General features: G+C 52.0%; 2 protein-coding genes and 1 long non-coding RNA gene across 10 annotated transcripts in view; 1 reads left to right on the top strand and 2 right to left on the bottom strand.

Annotated features, from left to right (window-relative positions):
- LOC310686881 (uncharacterized protein) overlaps positions 1-18,509 on the bottom strand; it is an 83,937-nt gene extending 65,428 nt beyond the window's left edge. Inside the window, exon 1 of the mRNA XM_083461353.1 lies at positions 17,819-18,509. The gene's annotated coding sequence lies outside the window, so the exon portion shown is untranslated. The remainder of the gene's footprint in view (positions 1-17,818) is intronic.
- LOC310686862 (uncharacterized protein) overlaps positions 1-22,120 on the bottom strand; it is a 41,325-nt gene that overhangs the window by 11,211 nt on the left and 7,994 nt on the right. The window contains exons 1-2 of one of the 8 annotated variants that reach the window (XM_083461249.1): positions 10,250-10,407; positions 4,095-4,272 (exon numbers count right to left, since the gene is read on the bottom strand). The exons of 2 other annotated variants lie outside the window; for them this stretch is intronic. The gene's annotated coding sequence lies outside the window, so the exon portion shown is untranslated. Of the gene's footprint in view, positions 1-4,094; positions 4,273-5,227; positions 5,332-9,088; positions 9,256-9,348; positions 9,507-10,249; positions 10,408-15,145; positions 15,285-22,120 lie in introns of those variants that run through there. 5 more of the 8 variants (XM_083461248.1, XM_083461250.1, XM_083461254.1 and 2 more) reach the window with 5 other exon arrangements.
- Positions 10,185-22,120, top strand: part of LOC310687051 — a 26,472-nt gene continuing 14,536 nt past the window's right edge. Inside the window, exon 1 of the long non-coding RNA XR_014516153.1 lies at positions 10,185-10,244. This is a non-coding gene — a long non-coding RNA (uncharacterized lncRNA). The remainder of the gene's footprint in view (positions 10,245-22,120) is intronic.

Here is a 22,120-nt window from a genome sequence, read left to right as displayed (position 1 = left end):
GATTTGAGACTCAGCGATAGTTGGGCATCGTGGCCGCATCTAAAAATGGTTTTTTAAGAAGCGGTTTAATAACTGCCTCTTTCAGCGGGTCTGGAAAGGCTCCCTCATGGAGGGAAGCATTCACCACGCCACGAAGCCCATCGCCCAGCCCTTCCTGGCTAGCTTTTATCAGCCAGGATGGGCAAGGATCAAGGAGACAAGTGGTTGGTTTCACTCGTCCAAGCGGTCTGTCCACATCCTCGAGGGTAACAGGTTGGAATTGATCCCACACAACTTGACTAGACAGACTCTAGCACTCTCCCGCCCCGGCCCTGATGCCACGGTGGAGTCTACCTGAGCGACTTGAGTGACCTGAGTGAATCTGAGCGACTTTATCTGTAAAAAACTTTGCAAAATCATTGCAGGAGATCATGTGGGCCGCACTGAGCCCTGATGGAGCAGGTGGTTCTGCTAAATTGCGAACCACCTGAAAAAGTCTCCTGCTGCTGTTTTCTGCAGATGCAATAGAGGCGGTGAAGAAAGTAGTTTTCGCCGTCACTACCGCCACTTGGTAAGCTCAACATTCAGCTCTAACCTGTGTCTGGTCAGCTTCAGAATGGGTCATCCGCCACCGGTGCTCTAGCCGTCTCAACGATTGTTCCATTGCCCTCAGATCCGTGGAAAACCATGGAGCTGTTCGGGCTCCATGCAATCAGAGAGGGTGCTTCGAAGCCAGTCAATAGCCCAGGTTAACTCCACATTCCAGCGGGCCACCAGGGAATCAGCTGAAAGGCCATCAACATGGGATAAAGCATCCCCTACCACTCTCTGGAAACCATTTGGATCCATTATATGGTGGGAGCAGATCATCCAAATCGGTCCCACCTCCCTGCAGAGGGGAAGGGTCGCGGAGAAGTCCAGTTGCACCAGGAAGTGATCTGACCATGGCACTTCTTTTGTTTTGCTTTTACTTAGTGTCAGATCATGAACATCCATAGAGGTAAACACCAGGTCCAAGGCATGTCCGCGGCTATGGGTTGGGCCAGACTTATTCAGGGACAGCCCCATGGAGGCCATGCTTTCCACGAAGTCTCGAGCGGCCCCTTGTAAGGTCGTGTCAGCATGGATGTTCAAATCCCCTATGACAACCAAACTAGGTGTCTCCAGGAGAACAACCACCATGACCTGAAGCAGCTCGGGCAGGGAATCCTTGGTGAAGCGGGGGGGGGGTCACTACACCAAAAGGAATCCTGTACTGCCCCTATTGCCCAACTTCCAGAACATGCACTCAGAAAACTGGTTCTTCTCAATAGGATACCTGCTGCAAACTAATGACTTCCTAAAAATCACTGCAAACCCCTCTCCCTGCCCACATGACCTGGGTTGCTGTGTGTAAGAGAAACCTGGCAGACAAGCAGCGGCAAGGACAGGCCCATCTGCTTCATCCAACCAAGTCTCTGTTACACATGCCAGGTCAAGTCCTCCATCCACGATCAAGTCATGGATCACAATGGTTTTATGGATCATTGACCTGGCATTGCACAGCAGCACCTTCAGGTTGTGTGGGTATCCCTTGCTGATTCCAGTATCCCGTCTGGTCAAGACCAGACCTGGAGGCAGGGATAGTCCTCAAACAATGACTAAGCCCGCTTCCTCGGTAATGACGTGGTCTGGTCTTAGCGTAGCTCCTCCTCCTACCCGTGATCACTGAGGTTGGTTGTCCCAGTACATCCCCCCCCCCCTGTGGAACCTGCCCCAGCCATTTTGTTTGTTGGGATCCACTCCCAGGCAGCCCTGACCCCTCCCCTCAAAATCAAATTAAAACCTATACAACAAACAAACTAACAAAACAATAAAACAAACCAAAAAAAGAGAATGTTACAAACACGCCATAATTAAATTAAATTAAACAAATTCCCGCACCCAACTAAACACCCACCCCACCCCTCTTACGCACAGCAAATGAAAAAGCAATGTCATCAAATGATAGTAATGCAGCAGCAACCTTTCATAATCCTCAATCATCGTTAATAAAGCAGCATGATCTTGGAATACAGCCTTTTCAAATCCATTGTTTCCTCACAGGAAATGCAGCTACTCTCTCTCCATGAAAAGGCCCTCTCTTTCTCTGGTCCATCGTTCCTTTGGACATTCCCCATCCTCTGCATCATAAAGACACTGACGTCCAGCTCCGAGGGCCTTCTGGCGGTTCCCTCATTGTGAGAAATGAGGTTACAGGGACCCAGACAGAGGGCCTTCTCAGTAGTGGCGCCCACCCTGTGGAACGCCCTCCCTTCAGATATGAAGGAAATAAGCAGCTATCTTATCTTTAAAAGACATCTGAAGGCAGCCCTGTTCAGGGAGGTTTTTAATATTTAACGCTGTACTGTTTTAAACATTTGATTGGGAGCTGCCCAGAGTGGCTGGGGAAACTCAGCCAGATGGGCGGGGTATAAATAATAAATTATTATGATTATATTATTATAATCCTCCACCCAGCCCTGTTTCCACCTCTAGATCTTCATGAGTCACCTTCACAGTCCCAATGGCCTCAAGAGCTCCAAGTGGACCATTTTGGGAGACCCAGGTCTAAGTCTTTTCCAGGGACTGTGGTCTGGGTCAGTCAGAGAACTAGTGACAAGGCTTGGTGCTTGGGGTCAGCTGAATGGGTGCTCAGGGAAGCTTCTGTTCTTGGAGATGGACCTCCATCTACATGCCTCACATTGCGTGGAGAGAGCAGGAGAAGCAGAAGAAAAGCAGCTGGCAAATGGGAATCCCAGGCGGAAACACCCACCCCAATGGTTCTTTATAATAATGATGTGCTGCCTGATCTCGTGCCCCTCTTCCGACACAGGACTACCCTAATCTGGCTCTGACAAAGCTGGATATTCAAGACAAAGGGATAACTGTACTTAATGAAAAGTTCAACCTTGTAACGCTGTCCTAAAGGATCTTCACTCGCTCTCAGTGCATTTCCGAGCACAATTCAAACTGCTTGTGCTGATCTTTAAATTGTCATGGTTTCATCTTTCAGGCAAGAAAAGTATTGATCTGACATATAGAGATCATTCCTTGTCTATTGGTTCAAGGTGGTCCTAGTAGTTTTGCTCTGTGTAATTCAAAGCTGGTGTTTTCTCCAGCTAGAACATTTTAGCTGATCAGGGAGTTTCCTTTCTGCTGAGAGCAGGGGGTGGAATAAGTTGTAATGAGGTTATGCTGAACCTTCTTGTCTTTGGGAACCAGAAGAAACTGGTTTAAACTGGAGTGAGCCAGGCTTGTTATCCAGTCCCAAGGTTACTCTGACATTGAATTGTTTATAAATTACAGTATTGAAAGGCGCCTGGTCCCACTTCCTATTCTGCTATTCTCTACTCTGCTTGTGTCTTTCTTACTTGAGTGCTGTTTTGCTATGCTGTGTTAGGGTTTTACTGTAAATTCAGTTATTGGGTTGTTATGATTCTTTGCCTTCAATACTAAATTTATCTGCTGAATGGATTTTTTTGCTGCCTCTGAGTGATTTTTTCTACTCTGCTAACTATATGTCGGACTTGGAGATCATTATGGAAGAACAAGATCTGCAACCTAAAGCCTTCAACCGCCTTGGCCCTGTAGACCTGAAGGATCGTTCCCCCCCCCCCTCCACATCCTTCACTCTGATCCCTGAGGTCCTCCTCTGAGGGTCTTCTGCTGGCCCCTCTCTGTGATAAGTGAGGTTACAGGGAACCAGGCAGAGGGCCTTCTCGGTGGTGGTGCCCGCCCTGTGGAACGCCCTCCCTTCAGAGGTCAAGGAAATGAACAACTATCTGACATTTAGAAGACAGCTGAAGGCAGCCTTGTGTCAGGAGGTTTTTAATGTTTAATGTTTTCCTGTCTTTTATATGTACTGGAAGCGGCACAGAATGGCTGCGGAAACCCAACTAGATGGGCGGGGTATAAATAGTAAAATTATTATTATTATCTTGTGGGGTTTTTTGTAGTTATTTTGGAATTTGTACTGCAATATCAGCTCATGAAATGTTATGGGTGGAGAAAATCACAGGGTTGCTGTGTAAAATATAATCCCACCCACAACTTCTTATTTACATACAGTCTGTAAATTTGGGAAGGTCACACACCTCACCTGTGCTAATACTGGCAGTCTTTGGCCTCCACAGGCACACCCAGTGTGTAGAGCCTCCAGCCCCAGGCACTGTCTATCAAGAAAATGGGTCCTTTGACTAGGAAGATTCATGCAGTTATTGTCATCGGATGATGATGGGTTGTATCTCAGCTTGTCAGTCACTCTGACATTGCCTATGAAAAATAAGAGGAACAGAAATGCTTTTGAGGTGCAACTTCTCTATCAACCCTGAGAGCCATTCCATGGACTCTGCATCCCTGTTTCTGATGACAGGTGTACATTATCCTCACCCTCAAGAAAGGACAATTAAAGATGGAAGCCTGAGAGAGAGGAAAAGGTTTCTGGCTGCTTCCTGGGTGGGATTGCGAAAACCAAGAGCCGCTTCTGAGAAGGCCTCCCCCCTCCCCTCTTCCTCTCGGGATTTTCTCTCCTCTCCAGGGGAACAATGGTTGGACTGGGCAGAAGTGCTGCGTCTGGACAGGGCAGGGGCTTATGGAGTGGGAAGAGGATGGAGATTGCAGGAAAGAACGGGTGGGGGGACAGGACCCCCACTTTCCAGGGATCCCTCTCTGCTCGCCTTGAAGAAGAGTGGATTCCTGGGCGGGAGAGAGAAGCCAAGGCGGCCCCTCCGGAGATTCATCGTGGGCGTCAGGATGGAGATGTCTCCCCAAAGACTGGTCTTCCTCTCCCCCCCCATTGCTGCGCTTCCCTGACCCAGGGATGCCCCCTCCCTTCTCCCCCCACTTCCATGACCCCCTCGCTTTCTCCCGGAGTCTCCCCTGCATCCAGACGCCCCCTTGGCTCACCCTTCGGCATGCGCGACCCATCTCTCCATCCGGAGGGGCCCCCCAAGACGAGTCGGGGAGGGACAGGGGGTCTCTATCCAGGCGCCTCCCACACCCCTTAACCCTTTCCTGACCCGCTTCTCTCCGCTCCCCAGGGATGCCTGCGCGGGGGAAACGGGGCCAGGGAGTCCTCGTGGGTGGGCGCCCCATGTCCGCCCCTTCGCAGCACGGGATCCAGGCCCCACGGAAGGCGCTTGGGGGAGCTGGCGGAGTCTCTGAGTCCTTTTCTCCAGCCTCCCCCCCCCGTGACCCCTTTACCTCTTTGTCCTCACTCCCGATCTACCTGCCGCCCCTCCTCCCTTTCTGAAATTGCGCGGCCCTAGAGCTACGGGGTAGAGCAGGAATCCGGAGTGGAAGCTCCACTTCCGAGAGAAGCAGGCAGTTTGGGGGGGGGGCCTCACACTCCCCATTCCTGGAATAGAAGCAGGATTGGAGGAGGAGGAGGAACAATGTATTGGGGGAGGGATTTGGGATGGTGGGGCGGGGTGAGAGGAGGATGTGCCGGGAGGGGAGGGAAAGGATTGAGGGGGGGAGAAGGTTTCCCCCCTCCCCTCTTCCTTCTGGATCAGGAGAGCGGGGGAGGGGCTGATCCCGGAGATCCAGCTGCAAAGAGGGGTCCCCCCCACAAGTGCAAGATCCTCCCCCACTCCACGAGCTTAGATCCCTCCGTGTTTTAGGTATTGGTGCTGTTCAAACCAGGAATGGAGGGGGGCAGCTAAACGACTCCCCCAAATCCCAGCTCTGACTTAGGCCAGGACAAGGACCGTGGACACAGGCACCGTCCATGCACAACAGCCAAGCGGATTCCAAAATCTGAGGGCTCCCTTGGACAAAAAACAAGGAGACCAGCCACTCCATATCAATCTAGATATTTCCCTTTTCCACTCCTGAAAACAATTCATTCCTCCTAAAATGGGCATTGTTTGGAATAAGAAAATCATTCTGGGGAGGATTCATTACAAGAATCCATGGGCTGGTCGCAGCAGGAGGGGGAGTCTCCCTGGATGCTTCAGCAGCCGGCCTCCTCTGGGTCTCCTGGCCCCCTCCTCTCCTCCCTCTGAGCCTGAACTGCTCTCTGCCCCAGCCTCTTCCTGCTCACCAAACCCTGTTTCCTCCTCAGCTTGCAACATCTCCCCTTCTGGTCTGCTCCCCTTTCTCCCTCTTTCTGCTCATCCCACCACAAGTCCCCAGGACCTGAGCCTTCTTCCCTTGTGGGTCCCCCAGACTGGTGCCTCCCCTCCCCCACCAGCAAGTCCATGACAACAACAGCAGCCACAGCACTGTGGTCCTCTGGTAGCAGTGGCGTAGCGTGGGGGGTGCCAGGGGTGCCAGCCGCACCGGGCGCAACATCTGCGGGGGGCGCGAGTCCAGAGGGAAGGGACAAGTTCCTTCCTCCGCCGGGCTCCCCGCCGCCACCGCCAGCCTTGCGCCTTGGCGCGCGCGCGCCCCCCGCCGCCGCCGCCGCCGCTGCGCTCCACTCACTGCTCGCAGGAGGAGCAGCCGCTGCAGCAGCGCTGACGCCGCCACCGACGCCTGGCCGGGCACGGGCAGCCTCCGCACCCTGACGCCATCCCCTTCCCCCCTTTTTTCCAGAGCTGGGGGAGGGGGAGGTTTTAAAAGGGGGTCTTGCATTGGCGATCCTGCAGCACTTTGGGCCGCACGACGCGAGCGCGCAGCACGGATCAGCCACAACCCCACCCCGTGCATTTCCCGGGGAAAAGTGCTCCGCGTGGGAGGCGCGTTTCCCCTTCATTCCCTCTCGTGCAAATCCTCCTTGGGTTCCCTCCCCCGTCTTTCCTCTCCCTACCTCACAAAAGCCTCACCTCGTCGCCTCCTCGCCTCCGCAGGAGCGTTTCCCTCCGCGGAAGAAGGAGCAGGGCGCTTCTGCAACTTTGGATTGCAACTTCTTGCTTCCCTGGGAAACAGAGCCCGGCCGGGTCAGTTGTCCAGCGGAGGGCCAGTTCCCCCCTCCCTCTCTCTCTCTCTCTCTGCAACCCTTGCGCCCGCCCCCCCCCGTACTATTTGCAATGCAACTTCCGCGCTCCATGCGCTTTCATAGAATCTGTCGAGCTGGAAGGGAGCCGAGGGTCATCTAGTCCCACCCGCTGCAATGCAGTAATACGCCGCTGCCCCCCTACAAGGGATCGAACCTGCAACCTTGGCCTTATCAGCGCCGTGCTCTTAAACTGAGCCATCCGGGCTCCCCTTTACCCCACCTTCTTGCGTGCCTGAACCTGTCCGCGTTTTGCATTCTAACACTTGCAAGCTCCATCCTCCAGCAGTTCCCTGACGCCGGCTGCGCTTCCTTTCAGGCCAATACTTGGCAGCCATAAACTCGCACCGTGTCCAATATCCTATAAAAAGCATTAATCGGAATACCTTGCAACATTTCATCAAAGAAAATTGAGACGCCCTATTCCATAATAATAATAATAGTAATAATTTTATTATTTATACCCTTCCCATCTGACTGGGCTGCCCCAGTCACCTTGGATAAAAATATAATAAAACATGAAACATTTAAAAAAACTTCCCTTCAGATGACTTGTGAAGTTGTAGAGTTACTTATCTCCTTGGCTTGGGGGGTGTCAAATAAAAATAAAAATAAATTATTTATACCCTGCCCATCTGGCTGGGCTTCCCCAGCCACTCTGGGCGGCTTCCAAAAAAATATTAATACGTCAAACATTAAAAGCTTCCCTAAACAGGGCTGCCTTCGGATGTCTTCTAAAAGTCTGGTAGTTGTTCTTCTCTTTGACATCTGGTGGGAGGGCGTTCCACAGGGCAGGTGCCACTACTGAGAAGGCCCTCTGCCTGCTTCCCTGTAACCTCACTTCTTGCAGGGAGGGAACTGCCAGAAGGCCCTTGGCGCTGGACCTCAGCGTCTGGGCTGAACGATGGGGGTGGAGACGCTCCTTCAGATATACTGGACCAAGGCCGTTTAGGGCTTTAAAGGTCAACACCAACACTTTGAATTGTGCTCAGAAACGTACAGGGAGCCAATGTAGGTCTTTCAATGTAACTTCATACATTATTATTATTGTTGTTGTTGTTGTTGTTTAGTCATTTAGTCGTGTCTGACTCTTCGTGACCCCCTGGACCAGAGCACGCCAGGCACTCCTGTCTTCCACTGCTTCCCGCAGTTTGGTCAGACTCATGTTTGTGGCCTCCCCTCCCCATCCAGCTTGGTTTCCCTAGCCACTCGGAAACCCGAACCCTATGGAAATAGGGATGTCAAGGTTGCAGGTTCGATCCCCGCACAGGTCAGCTGCGTGGTCCTGCATCTTTCCTCAGGGCCTGCAAGACAGAGCTGTTCCACCTGGCCTTTGGTTTGGACTCAGTGGGACCCTTATGTCTTCCCTCCCCTTACAGTTTTGATTTGTGCGCTACTTTTAAAACGAGGCTGCTTTTCAAATTGCATTTTAACCTGTATTTTAAATTGGTCCCTCCCCCCATTATGTTTCTATTGTAATTTTACCAGTGTTAGCCGCCCTGAGCCCGGCTCTGGCTGGGGAGGGCGGGGTATAAATAAAATGTATCATCATCATCACCACCACAGGGGGTTGGACTAGATGACCATCGGGTCCCTTCCGACTCTACGATTCTATGATTCTATAAAGTCAAGTGTTACCGGAAAAATCCGAGGGCGCGCTCGCACTCGAGTGCTAAAATCCACGGGTTAGGGGGCGCAAATTACTTGCCTTGCCCCGGGTGCTGACAACCCACGCTACGCCACTGTCTGGTAGGAAAACTCCTGAGAAGCATGATTGAAGCAAAACTTCTGGGACTATGGAAAAATGCTATCTTCCTCAAACCCCAGAATGAGCAGGAGCTCTGGGGTTGGACAGGGCAGGGACTTATGGGGTGGGAAGAGGATGGAGGTTGCAGGAATGAAGGGGAGGGGGGACTGGACCCCCCCACTTTCCAGGGATCCCTCTCTGGTCGCCCTGAAGGGGGGGTCGATTCCTGGGCGGGAGGGATAAGCCAAGGCGGCCCCCCCGGAGATTCCCCAAGTAAGCCACGATGGAGACGTGTCCCCAAAGACTGTTCTTCCTATCTCCCCCCACCCACCCAGTGCTCCGCTTCCTCCCCCCTCCCTCTCTCCCGTAGTTTCCCCTGCACTCCGGCGCGACTGGCCCCTCACCCTGCTCGCCCCATCTCTCCATCCTACGGCCCCCCAACGGGAGTGGGGGAGGGACAGGGGGGTCTCTATCCTGGCTTCTCTCCGCGCCCCAGGGATGCCTGCGCGGGGGAAACGGGGCCAGGGAGTCCTCGTGGGTGGGCGCCCCATATTCGCTCCTTCGCAGCACGCGTGCCGGGATCCAGGCCCCACGGAAGGCGCTTGGGGGAGCTGGCGGGGTCTTTGGGTCCTTTTCTCCCCCCTCCCCCCCGGGACCCCTTTACCTCTTTCTCCTCGCTCCCGATTCTCCTTTCCTGCAACATCCTAGCGCCCCCCCTAGAGCTGTGGGGCAGAGCAGCAATCCGGAGAGGAAGCTCCACTTGCGGGAGAAGCAGGCAGGTTGGGAGGGGGCTCACCCCCCTCTCATTTCCGGAGCAGAAGCCGGATTGGAGGAGGAGGAGGAAGGGGTGCAACGTATGGGGGGCGGGAATTGGGGTTGTGGGGGCGGGGTGAGAGGAGGATGTGCCGGTAGGGGAGGGAAAGTATTGAGGGGGGGAGAGGAAGGTTTTTCCCCTCCCCTCTTCCTTCTGGATTAGGAGAGCGGGGGAGGGGCTGATCCCGGAGATCCAGCTGCAAAGTGGGTCCCGTCCCGCCTACAAGGTTTGCATTGCAACATCCTCCCCTTCCCTCCCCCACCCCACGAACTTAGATCCCTCCGTGTTTTAGGTCTTGGTCTGTTCAAACCAGGAATGGAAGGGGGCAGCTAAACGACACCCCCCCCCCAAATCCCAGCTCCCCACCCCAGCCTCTGACTAAGGCCAGGACAAGGACCGTGGACACAGGCCCCGTCCCTGCACAACAGCCAAGAGGCTCAGAAAAGCAGCCGATACAATTGGAGCCAGAAGCGGATTCCAAAATCTGAGGGATCCCTTGGACCAGAAACAAGGAGACCAGCCAGGAAGAGCAGAGCAAAAGAGCAGCCAGTCGGCTTGGTCTTGATTGAAGACTGTCGCCACAGGACTCCCACCTGCCCCCAGGTGGAACAAGATGGAAGCCCCCAACAAAAGAAGACCCCAACTTTTATTAGCTGCTAATCCCCCATGCTACACCCCCAAGACTACATCATGACTACATCATTGACCCATCACAAAGAGGAGGGGTTGAGGGAGGAGTTGTGGTGGTAACCTGAGTGTCTTGTCGATAGCCAGTGTGGTGTAGTGGTTAAGAGCAGTAGACTCATAATCTGGTGAACCGGGTTCGCATCTCCGCTCCTCCACATGCAGCTGCTGGGTGACCTTGGGCTAGTCACACTTCTCTGAAGTCTCTCAGCCCCACTCACCTCACAGAGTGTTTGTTGTGGGGCAGGAAGGGAAAGGAGAATATTAGCTGAATAAATGCTTGTCTCTGGCTGCGCTCCTTTTGTTCCGCAGGGACCTGCAGACTCAGTCAGATGAGCTAAGTGGCAGAGCAGCCTCACACCTAGATTTTCCGTTACAATGTCTTATATAGATAATAAATGTGCATAAATGTACCAACCAAGCACATACATAGATATGTCAACCACATGTCTGGAGCAGCACAGGAAGACCGTCCTGAAACCATTTTGACTCCCAAACTGACCAAATGTTTTCTCTGCAAGGAGGGAGCGGGTGAGGGAACCTTCCCGTTGTCTCAGGAATTGGGTAATCACCATCTCAATGGAATGGCCAGACTACCAGGAAAGGGAATCAGATAAGGCATTATCAGATAACCTGGCAGACAGGAAAAGCAACAACATTCAAATTTCTGTTGTAGACCACCTTTTCTGTGATGTAGGTAAGATTTTTGTAGTAGGTGGTCTTGGGTTATGCCCCTTCTGTGATGAATGCAGGGGTGGTCTGGAGCTCCAGGTCAGGGAATTTAAAATGTCTATATAAGGGCTGGCACACCTTGGTTCGGGGTCCTCCTCAGGGGAACACCCTGTTGCAGCAGATCAATAAAGATCAGGCTTACTAGCTGCTTTGCTTCTCAATAGTCTCTGGATGTCTCTGTTATTTCCTCCTACCGATGGAGAACCCACAAGGGACTCTATAAAGGGCTCTTGTGTCCCCCATAAGGGAAGAAGGGCAGCTTCTGTTTACAACAGATGGCACCCCAGTTGGGACCTTCGGTTGGCCGGATTCAAGGGGGGGGGGCAAGGAAGGACCGGTGATCGAGCGTGCACCAGTCCATTTGCCAGGAGGAGCCACCAGTCCTCTAGTGACCCCAGGGTCTGGAATGAACTGGAGTTCCAGTGGGGCTAACCAGAGGAAGCAACGCTTGATCAGGCCGGCCACAAATTGATTTATTTTTTTAAAATAATCTTTATTGATTTAAATTACACACATATACAAAGAATTTGGAATCTCATACTGCATCTCCCCTTTTCCCCTCTTTCGGCTTATTGCCATCACACCACAAGTCCCTGGGCTCTGAGCCTTCTTCCCTTGTGAGTCCCCCAGCTGGTGCCTCCCCCCACCAGCCAGTCCATAACAACAACAACAGCCACAGCACTGTGGTCCTCTGGTAGGAAAACTCCCGAGTAGCATGATTAAAGCAAAACTTCTGGGACTATGGAAAAATACACTCTTTCCCAAACCCTGGAATAAGCAGGGCTCTGGGGTTGCCCCATGGGGTTCATGAGTGAAGATGACCCCCCCAGGAGATTTCCCTGGTCCCTGCAGCCCCTCCTTTCCCCTCTTGAAATTAGGCTTGGGGGAAATCTCCCATTCAATTTCAGTATTTCAAGTTTTCTTCAGAACGCGCAGGGCAGGAGGCAGCGATGAAGTTCTGGTGAAGAAGCAGTGCTTGGAGATCATGCGGTGGGGGGGGGGTGACAGAGTTTGGTGCAAAAACCAAAGGTACTTTCATCTAAAATTATACTCATGATTGTGAGATGTTGCCTTCATTATTTCATTATTATACAGTTTAACATATAAACACCAGAACATCAAATATACCTCATGCTTTTAGGAATGATTTCCTGCTGAATTCATTGCTCAGGGTGGACTCTGAGAGGAAGACGTCCCACACTCCATACATCTAAATGGGTTCTCCCATGTGAGAGTCCCTAGATGTTTCTTAATCACTCCAATATAAATAAAGCACTTTTTGCAGTCTTTTCATTTAAACTGCTTCTCCTGTCCATGAGTCTGTTGATTTTGAACTTCCACTAAGAGTGAACCTCTATCTAATTTCCTGATATTTATATGGGTTGTCTTTTGTGTGAGTTTGTTGACATAAATCAAGGCTTCCACTCTGACTGAAGCTCCTTCTACAATCCATACCTTTAAATGGTTTCTCCCCTGTGTGTCTGCTGATGTTTTCTCAGATTTCCACTCTGAGTGAAGCATTTAGTATTTACTCCATACTTTTAAATGGTTTCTTCCGTGTGAGTCCGTTGATGAGTTCTAAGTTTTCCATTATCACTAAAGCTCTTTCCGCACTCCATACATTTAAATTGTTTCTTACCGATGTGAGCATGTTGATGTCTTCTAAGGTTTCCACTATAACTGAAGCTCTTTCCACACTCCATACATTTAAAAGGTTTCATCCCTGTGTGAGTCTGTTGATGTATGCTAAGGCTTCCACTATCACTAAAGCGCTTTCCACACTCCATACATTTAAATGGTTTCTCCTCTGTGTGAATCCATTGATGTCTTCTAAGACTTCCACTGTGACTGAAGCGCTTTCCACACTCCATACATTTAAATGGTTTCTCCCCTGTGTGAGTCTGTTGATGTCTGCTAAGGCTTCCACTATCAATAAAGCTCTTTTCACACTCCATACATTGAAATGGTTTCTCCCCTGTGTGAGTACGTTGATGTCTTCTCAGGTGCCAACTCTGACTGTAGACGTTTCCACACTTTATACATTTAAATGGTTTCTCCTCTGTGTGAGTCCATTGATGTCTTCTAAGTCTTCCATTATCACTAAAGCTCTTTCCACACTCAATACATTTATAAAGTTTCTCCCCTGTGTGTTCCCGTTGATGTCTTCCAAGGTTTCCACTATTACTAAATTCCTTTCCACACTCCATACATTCATATGGTTTCCCCCCTGTGTGAGTCCGTTTGTGCAATTTAAGGTTTCCACTCTGACTGAAGTTCTTCCCATACTCTCTGTGTGAGTTTTCTCTCTGTGTGAGTCCACTGGTGTCTTCTAAGTTTTGCATTGAAACACAAGCTCTTTCCTCACTCCACACCTTTAAATGGGTTCTTTCCTTTTTGTGTTCGTTGATGTGAACTATGTGTCCTCATTCAGTGAAGCATATTCCACATTTCACACATTTTAATGGCTATTCCTAATGAAATGAAAGGTGCCCTGTCCCCTGCAATTCTGTCTTCTCCATCACCTTTTTCAGAGTGGGCAGAAAGGAAATCCTGTTTGGGTTTCAGGAAAGAGAACACAGAAAAAAGGGCCCATCAACCGCCATTAGCACCTTCTCCTATTTAAACATCTCCTACATTCTCCCATGTCCTAGCCAGGTTCCCAATTTTTAGGAAATGAAAATGGTAAGGTGTCAAATGGTAGTAATGCATCAGCAACCTTTCATAATCCTCAATCATCTTTAATAACACAGCATGATCTTGGAATACTGTTGTCCTCTGAGACTGCCTTTCAAATCAAGTGGTTGCCCCTGTTTCCACCTCTAGATCTTCATGAATCACCTGCACAGTCCCACTGACCTCAGGAGGTCCATATGGACCATTTTGGGAGACCCAGGTCTATGTCTTTTCTGGGGACTGTGGTCTGGGTCAGTCAGAGAACTAGTGACAAGGCTTGGTGCTTGGCGCCAGCTGAATGGGTGCTCAGGGAAGCTCCTGTTCTGGGAGATGGACCTCCATCTACATGCCTCACATTGCATGGAGAGAGCAGGAGAAGCAGAAGGAAAGCAGATGGCACATGGGAATCCCAGGCAGAAACACCCACCCCAATGGTTCTTTATAATGATGATGTGCTGCCTGATCCTGCCTGATAGTCTTCTGACAGAGGACTATCCTAATCTGGCACTGAAAGGCAGGATATTCAAGGCAAGGAGATAACTGTTCTTCATGGTAGGTAGCCATTTTGGTCTGACACAGTTGAAATAAAAAATTTACAAAAATAGTCCAGTAGCACCTTAGGGTCCTGGGAGAAAAGCATTGAGAAACCTAGACAGCATCTTAAAAAGCAGAGACCTCACCTTGCCAACAAAGGTCCTTATATTTAAAGCTATGGTTTTCCCAGTAGTGATGTATGGAAGTGAGAGCTGGACCATAAAGAAGGCTGATCGCCAAAGAATGGATGCTTTGAATTATGGTGCTGGAGGAGACTCTTGAGAGTCCCATGGACTGCAAGAAGATCAAACCTCTCCATTCTGAAGGAAATCAGCCCTGAGTGCTCACTGGAAGGACAGATCCTGAAGCTGAGGCTCCAAGACTCTGGCCACCTCATGTGAAGAAAAGACTCCCTGGAAAAGACCCCAATGTTGGGAAAGATGGAGGGCACAAGGAGAAGGAGACAACGGAAGATGAGATAGTTGGACAGTGTTCTTGAAGCGACCAGCATGAGTTTGACCAAACTGTGGGAGGCAGTAGAAGACAGGAGTGCCTGGCGTGCTCTGGTCCAGGGGGTCACGAACAGTCGGACACAACTAAACGAATAAACAACAACAACAGCAACAGCACTTAGGGATCAAGTGCTTGCACACTTCATGTGCTTGCACACTTCTTCATATAGTGAAGGGTAGTGGGAGATGGTAGTAGGAGTACCTTTCTGAGAAAAACCCCAGCCCACCCTCCCACGATATACAAGGGTCTGGTGACATCTGTTTCAGTGTATCTGAAGAAGTGTGCATGCACACGAAAGCTTATACCTAGAACAAAATTAGCTGGTCTCTAAGGTGCTACTGGACTATTTTTTAATTTTTTATTTCAAGTGCTTCAGACCAATACGGCTACCTACCTGAATCTAGATGTCATGGGGTGTTGGGGAGCAGTAGTTCCTTTGGTGGGGAACATGTCCTGCACCTTCTGGGGTCATTTTTCCACCCTTGGTCCCCACCCCGCACTCAGGTCTCACCTGTGGCTTCCAGAAGCTGTCAGCATGCAACAGGGGTTCAAGCAACGGCTTCAACCGGCCGGCTAAACCAGGTGAGGAAAGCTGATGGGTCTCAAATCCTTGGGGGGCTGGGGGATTCTGCTGCACCTGAAGTCAAGCCCTGGTGGATGGAGAGGAGGAGAACAACCGTGAATCCCACAGTCCAGAAGACAGATTCTGCCTGTGCGGAAGAGGAAAGTGAAGGGCAGATGGGGCACGTCCACCTGGAGGCTTTTTATCTAGTCCCAGGGTTACTCTGACATTGAATTATATATGAATTACAGTATTGAAATGCGCCTGCTCCCACTTCATATTCTGATATTACTCTACTCTGCTTGTCTGTTTCTTACTTGAGTGCTGTTTTGGAATGCTAAGTCAGAGTTACATTTTTCCTATTTTTGGATCCTGTTATGCTTATCAGTCTTCGGCTGCACAAAGAGGGAGAACTGCGCAGCGCCCCTTCAGCGAGGCGCCCGTCCTAGCTTCTGCCTTAGCCTCTTCATCCTGCTGCCCTAGGCGCTGTTATCCCAGAAGCCAGAACAGCCACACAGTATCCCAGAAGCCAGATTCCTCTTGCTGTTCTGGCTTCTGGGATTCAAAAATCTTTTTTTCTTGGATTCCTCCCCCCAAAACTAGGTGTGTCTTATATTGCGAAAAATACGGCAGGTACCACTCCGGCGGGAAGGTAAACGGCATTTCCATGTGCTGCTCCGGTTTGCCAGAAGCGGCTTAGTCATGCTGGCCACATGATCCGGAAGCTGTACGCAAGCTCCCTCAGCCAATAAAGCGAGATGAGCGCTGCAACCCCAGAGTTGGCCACGACTGGACCTAATGGTCAGGGGTCCCTTTACCTTTAACTATATGTACTGGAAGCTGCCCAGAGTGGCTGGGGGAAAATACTAATACTATAACGTCTAGAGTGGTACCTCGGGTTACAGGAGCTTCAGGTTACAGACTCTGCTAACCCAGAAATAGTACCTTTAGTGAAGAACTTTGCTTCAGGATGAGGGCAGAAATTGTGCGTCAGCGGAGTGGTGGCCACATTAGCTAAAGTGGTGCTTCAGGTTAAGAACAGTTTCAGATTAAGCACGGACCTGCAGAACAAATTCACTTCTTTACCTGAAGGACCACTGTACTATTATTATTATCTTGTGATTTTTTGTAGTTATTTTGGAATTTTTACTGCAATATTAGCTTACGAAATGTTATGGGCAGAGAAAATCACAGGGTTGCCGTAAATTATAATCCCACCCACAAACTCTCATTCACATACAGTCTGTAAATTTGGGAAGGTCACACACCTCACCTGTGCTAATACTGGCAGTCTTTGGCCTGTATAGTCTTTGGCCTCCAGCCCCAGGCACTGTCTATCATGAAAATGGGTCCTTTGACTGGGAAGATTCATGCAGTCACTGTCATGGGATGATGATGGGTTGTATCTCAGCTTGTCAGTCACTCTGACATTGCCTATGTAGAATAAGAGGAATAGAAATGCTTTTGAGGTGCAACTTCTGTATCAATCCTGAGAGCCATTCCATGGACTCTGCACCCCTGTTTCTGATGACAGGTGTACATTATCCTAATCCTCAGTGGAAAAGACAATAAAGACGGAAGCCTGAGAGAGAGGAAAAGGTTTCTGGCTGCTTCCTGGGTGGGATTGCGGAAACAAAGAGCCGCTTCTGAGAAGGCCTCCCCCCTCTCCCCTCCTCTCTGGATTTCCTCTCCTCTCCAGGGGACCAGTGGTTGGACTGGGCAGAAGTGCTGCGTCCGGACAGGGCAGGGACTTATGGGGTGGGAAGAGGATGGTGATTGCAGGAAAGAAGGGTGAGGGGATAGGACCCCCCACTTTCCAGGGATCCCTCTCTGGTCGCCTTGAAGGGGGGCATTCCTGGGCTTGAGGGAGAAGCCAAGGCGGCCCCTTCGAAGATTGCCCAAGGAAGCCATGATTGAGACACCCCCCCAAAAAACTGGTCTTCCTATCTCCCCCCCCCCAGTGCTCCTCTTCCCTTCCCCCTTCCCCCTCCCTCTCTCCCGCAGTTTCCCCTGCACTCTAGCGCGACTGACACCTCGCCCTGCGCGCCCCATCTCTCCATCCTAGCCCCCCCCCCGAACAGGAGCAAGGGAGGGACTGGGGGGTCTCTATCCAGACGTCTCTCGCGCCCCTTAAGCCTTTCATGGGACGCGCGGAGCCTGGGAAACGGGGCGAGGGGTTCGCCCTGCGAGGAAAGCTCCCTTCGCAGCACGCGTGCCGGGATCCAGGCCCCACGAAAGGCGATTTGGGGAGCTGGCGGGGTCTCTGGGTCCTCGTCTCCTCCCTCCTCCTCCCCCCGCCCCTGGCCCCCCTCCCATCCCGGGGGCTCCCCTGCACCCAGAGCCCCCTTGGCTCACCCCTCGCCTTGCGCCCCCCATCTCTCCGTCCCTATTGCCCCCCAAGACGAGCAAGGGGGGACAGGGGGGTCTCTGTTCTGGCTTCTCTCCGCGCCCCAGGGATGCCTGCGCGGGGGAAACGGGGCCAGGGAGTCCTCGTGGGTGGACGCCCCATCTCCGCCCCTTCGCAGCAAGCGTGCCGGGATCCAGGCCCCACGGAAGGCGCTTGGGGGCGCTAGCGGGGTCTCTGGGTCCTCTTCTCCCCCCTCCCCCCCGCGACCCCTTTACCTCTTTCTCCTCGCTCCCGATTCTCCTTTCCCTTCCTGCAACATCCACGGGGGGGGGTTCCCCTGCCTCCTCCCTCCCCTTTTCGAAGGCGCCCTCCCCCTCTAGAGCTACGCCGCAGAGCAGCAATCCGGAGTGGAAGCTCCACTTGCGGAAGAAGCAGGCAGGGTGGGAGGGTGCTCACCCCCCCATTCCTTCAGCAGAAGCCGGATTGGAGGAGGAGGAGGAAGGGGTGGGATGTTTGGGGGCGGGATCTGGGGTTGTGGGGGCGGGGTGAGAGGAGGATGTGCCGGGAGGGGAGGGAAAGAATTGAGGGGGGGAGAGGAAGGTTTTCCGCCTCCCCTTATCCTTCTGGGATCAGGAGAGCGGGGGAGGGGCTGATCCCGGAGATCCAGCTGCAAAGTGGGTCCCGTCCCGCCTACAAGGTTTGCATTGCAACATCCTCCCCTCCCCCACCTGGAAACTCCCCTTTGTCTCCTGGAAAGTACTCATGGGGAGGGGGAAAGGAAGAACCAGCCAGGTGACAGGACACTCAGGTTACCACCACAACTCCTCCCTCAACCCCTCCTTTCTGTGATGTATGTATGATGTTTCTGGGGGTGGTCTTGATCTACAGGGTGGCAATTTCAAAAGTCTTTATAAGCCGTTGCACAGCATTTTTCTGGGTCCTTCCACTCTCCTGCAAGTGAGGGCAGTGGCGTAGCGTGGGGGGTGCCAGGGGTGCCGGCCGCACTGGGCGCAACATTTGGGGGGGCGCGAGTCCAGAGGGAAGGGACAAGCAATCGAGGCTTGGTTGGGGTGGGGCTCGTCGTCTCCGCCACTGCTTCTGTTTCCCACGCGCCGCGCTGAGGCAAGCTGGGCGCGGCCAGCCATGCAAGCGCGACGCCTGGCCAAGCGCTCCAGCCTGGGGAGCCGGCGCCTTAGCGCCTCGCCATCAGCTGCGCAGCCGTTGCCCAAGCTCGACAACTCGTGGAGGCCGCCCTGGCGGGAGAGCTCGGCGGCCGCCCTGGAGGAGCAGGACGAAGAGGAAGACGTGGTAGTCAACGTGGAGGAGGAGGACGCCGACGAGGCGGAGGCGGGCGGCGGAGGAGCGGGAGGCAGCAGTAGCCCGCCGGCGGCGGCGGAGCACGCCGGGCCGGGCAAGGGCCACGTGGCCGCCCGGGGGAGCCTCAAGGTGCGTCGGCATCGCTGGGCGGGAAAAGCGCCGTCGAAGCCGCCGCCTGCCTGGGCCGGTGGGGTCGTCGTTCGTTGCTCTAGTCTCCAGGTTGCGTTCCGGAGGGGCTTCGTAGGGCGACCTCTTGGAAGTTTTGCGGGAGGCGGGCCTCGCTTACGCCCCCACTTGCTTGCAACCCCGAATTCCAGCTCTGGGTAGGAAGAGAATGGGCGGTTAAGAAAGGGGAAGGGGGCATCGGGGCATACGCAGAGTGCCTTCCCAGCACGAGGCTGGAGGGACGGGGCACCGACTCCATTGCAAGGCAGGCTTGCACATCTGACTGCCCTGCCAAACTGGACGGGAGAACCGCCGCATAGCACCCCCGCTGCATAACTGTCCCCCCCCCCCCACCTACCTACCCACCCACGTTTATTGCGAGGGAAATCTAGCTGTCTGCAGGGAAGGGGTTGGGTGCATGTAATGTGTGACAAAGGCATCAGGTGTACATCTACCGTATTGGGTGGAAAGGGTATAAGGGTGGGGAGGTAGAGTGCATTTAAAAAAACCAAAACATTGTGGATTTAAACAAGGAAAATGTAGCATAATCTACTGTTTGTAAGGGCCCTTTGGGATTGGTTTACCCATCTCAGACAGTTAGCTCATAGTGTAAATAAAGATGGCTGTTGTTTACATTTTTTTAATAAAAGCATCAACAACGATCCTTTTGCATGGTCTGTTGTGCTGTGTTGCAGAACTTTTTGCAGTTGCAGGATTAGGGGTGGTGTTCTGTGCTACAGTGGCGTAGCGTGGGGGGTGCAGGGGGGCCGACCACACCGGGCACAACATCTGGGGGGGGCGCTCCACGGGTTAGGGGGCGCAAAATCCACAGGTTAGGGGGCGCAAATTACTTGCCTTGCCCCGGGTGCTGACAACCCACGCTACGCCACTGAGTGAGGGGAGCACCCTGTTGCAACAGTTCAATAAAGGCCAAGCCTACAGGCTGCTGTTTTGCTCCAAGTTATCCTGGTTGGTGTCTTTGTTTTTGGCCAAGGGAGCCCTCAGTTTTTGCCGTTAACAGACACAGGCACCGTCCCTGCACAACAGCCAAGAGGCTCAGAAAAGCAGCCGATACAATTGTAGAAAGAAGCAGATTCCATGTGTTAAGGGAGAAATCTGAGGGCTCCCTTGGACAAGAAACAAGGAGACCAGCCAGGAAGAGCAGAGCAAAAGAGGAGCCAGTAGGCTTGGTCTTGATTGAAGACTGTCCCCACAGGACTCCCACCTGCCACCAGGTGGAACAAGATCGAAGCCCCCAACAAAAGAAGACCCCAACTTTTATTAGCTGCTAATCCCCCATACAACACCCCCAAGACTACATCATGACTACATCATTGACACATCACACAGAGGAGGGGTTCAGGAAGAAGAAGAGGAGTTTGGATTTGGTATCCCAAAGGAGTCTCAAAGCGGCTAATATTCTCCTTTCCCTTCCTCCCCCACAACAAACACTCTGTGAGGTGAGTGGGGCTGAGACATGTTGGCTGCCTTGTGTCAGGTCTCCCCCCTTTGTTAGTCCTTCCCTCATGGCGCACAATAAAAGTCGAACGGTGCAGATCCGATGTACGGCTGATGTACGGCTGAGAACTCCCAGAAGTGCAAGCTGGATTTCGAAGGGGCAGAGGAACCAGAGACCAAATTGCAAACATGCGCTGGATTATGGAGAAAGCTAGAGAGTTCCAGAAAGACGTCTACTTCTGCTTCATTGACTATGCAAAACCATTTGACTGGGTCAACCACAGCAAACAATGGCCAGTTCTTAAAGAAATGGGAGTGCCTGATCACCTCATCTGTCTCCTCATCTATGTGGGACAAGAAGCTACAGTTAGAACTGGATATGGAACAACTGATTGGTTCAAAATTGAGATAGGGGTATGACAATGCTTTAAATTGTCTCCCTGCTTATTTAACGTAGATGCAGAATTCATCATGCAAAAGGCTGGAATGGATGAATCCTGTAATAAAAAAATTAAGGTTGATACGGAAGGGGGGCATGTTTGTCAACCCCCTTCCCAGAAGCCTTCAGAGGGTTCGAGGCGATGACCTCAAGGGCGCCCGGCCCTACAAGGACCCCTCAGCCCCCTCACTCTTTTGCACTAAGCACCAGGCGAAACCCAAGCCCCCAAATAAAGTGCCCTTTCCCTGGGTAGACCGGAGGAGCGAGTAGCGTATTTTATGAATGAACAGACTATTTGCCTACAGGAGTGTCCTGACCAATCAGCCTGCACCAAACGCAGCCTCCAGCCAATCAAGACAATGCATTTGGTCTGCAGTGTCAGCTCTTGCAGGCCTCATTCACCTTCTCACAAGCTGTTGACAGCTGCCTGCTCTGAGAATGAACTGACACCTCGTATCCTTGCTAAGCCCATCCAAATTGATACAATGTAGCAATTCGCTTCCCAAATTAGCTGCCACTGTTTTAAAGGGCTAAAAAAAATTCATAGAAAATCACCCGTACCACCAATTCTCTTGCTTTAAATGCCAAACTGCTCAATTTACTCAGGACTTCAAGACTGCCCAGTACCTTCCATAAACCCTCAAGTGAGAGGTCACGTACACCCAGGAAGGACCCCATTGATGCCAAATCACCCAGTCTAGCCCTTCCTCCAGGCTCGGCCGGGTCACAGACTATGCAAACTAAGACCCCATTGCTCTCTTACCACCGGTACTCAGAATGTGCCTTTCAATACATGTTCCAGCTCTGCATGTTTCCCCCTCCCTACTCCATGTTAATCCTGTAGAACCCACCCCTTTTCTGATGTAATCGTGATGTAGCAATGATGCTTTTGAACTGTATCTGGGGTAATGGTGGGAAGTTTTAAAAGTTCATGCCACCCCATCCTCAGGGTTCAATCTCACCTTGAACCTGTTGCACAACAAACGTGGATCTTCTCCAACTTGCTCCGGTCTCTGGCTGCGCTCCTTTTGTTCCGCAGGGACCCGCGGACTCAGTCCGACGAGCTAGGTGGCAGAGCAGCCTCGCACCTAGATTTTCCGTAACAAGGTCTTATAATATACAATAAATGTTCATAAATGTACCAACCAAGTGCATACCTAGATATGTGGACCACATGTCTGGAGCAGCACAGGAAGAC

The sequence above is a fragment of the Podarcis liolepis genome, assembly GCF_965112155.1.
Source record: "Podarcis liolepis genome assembly, chromosome: 10".
Lineage (NCBI taxonomy): Eukaryota > Metazoa > Chordata > Lepidosauria > Squamata > Lacertidae > Podarcis > Podarcis liolepis.
The sequence above is the reverse complement of the archived record's forward strand: the minus strand, read 5'-3'. Positions and strand labels throughout refer to the sequence as shown.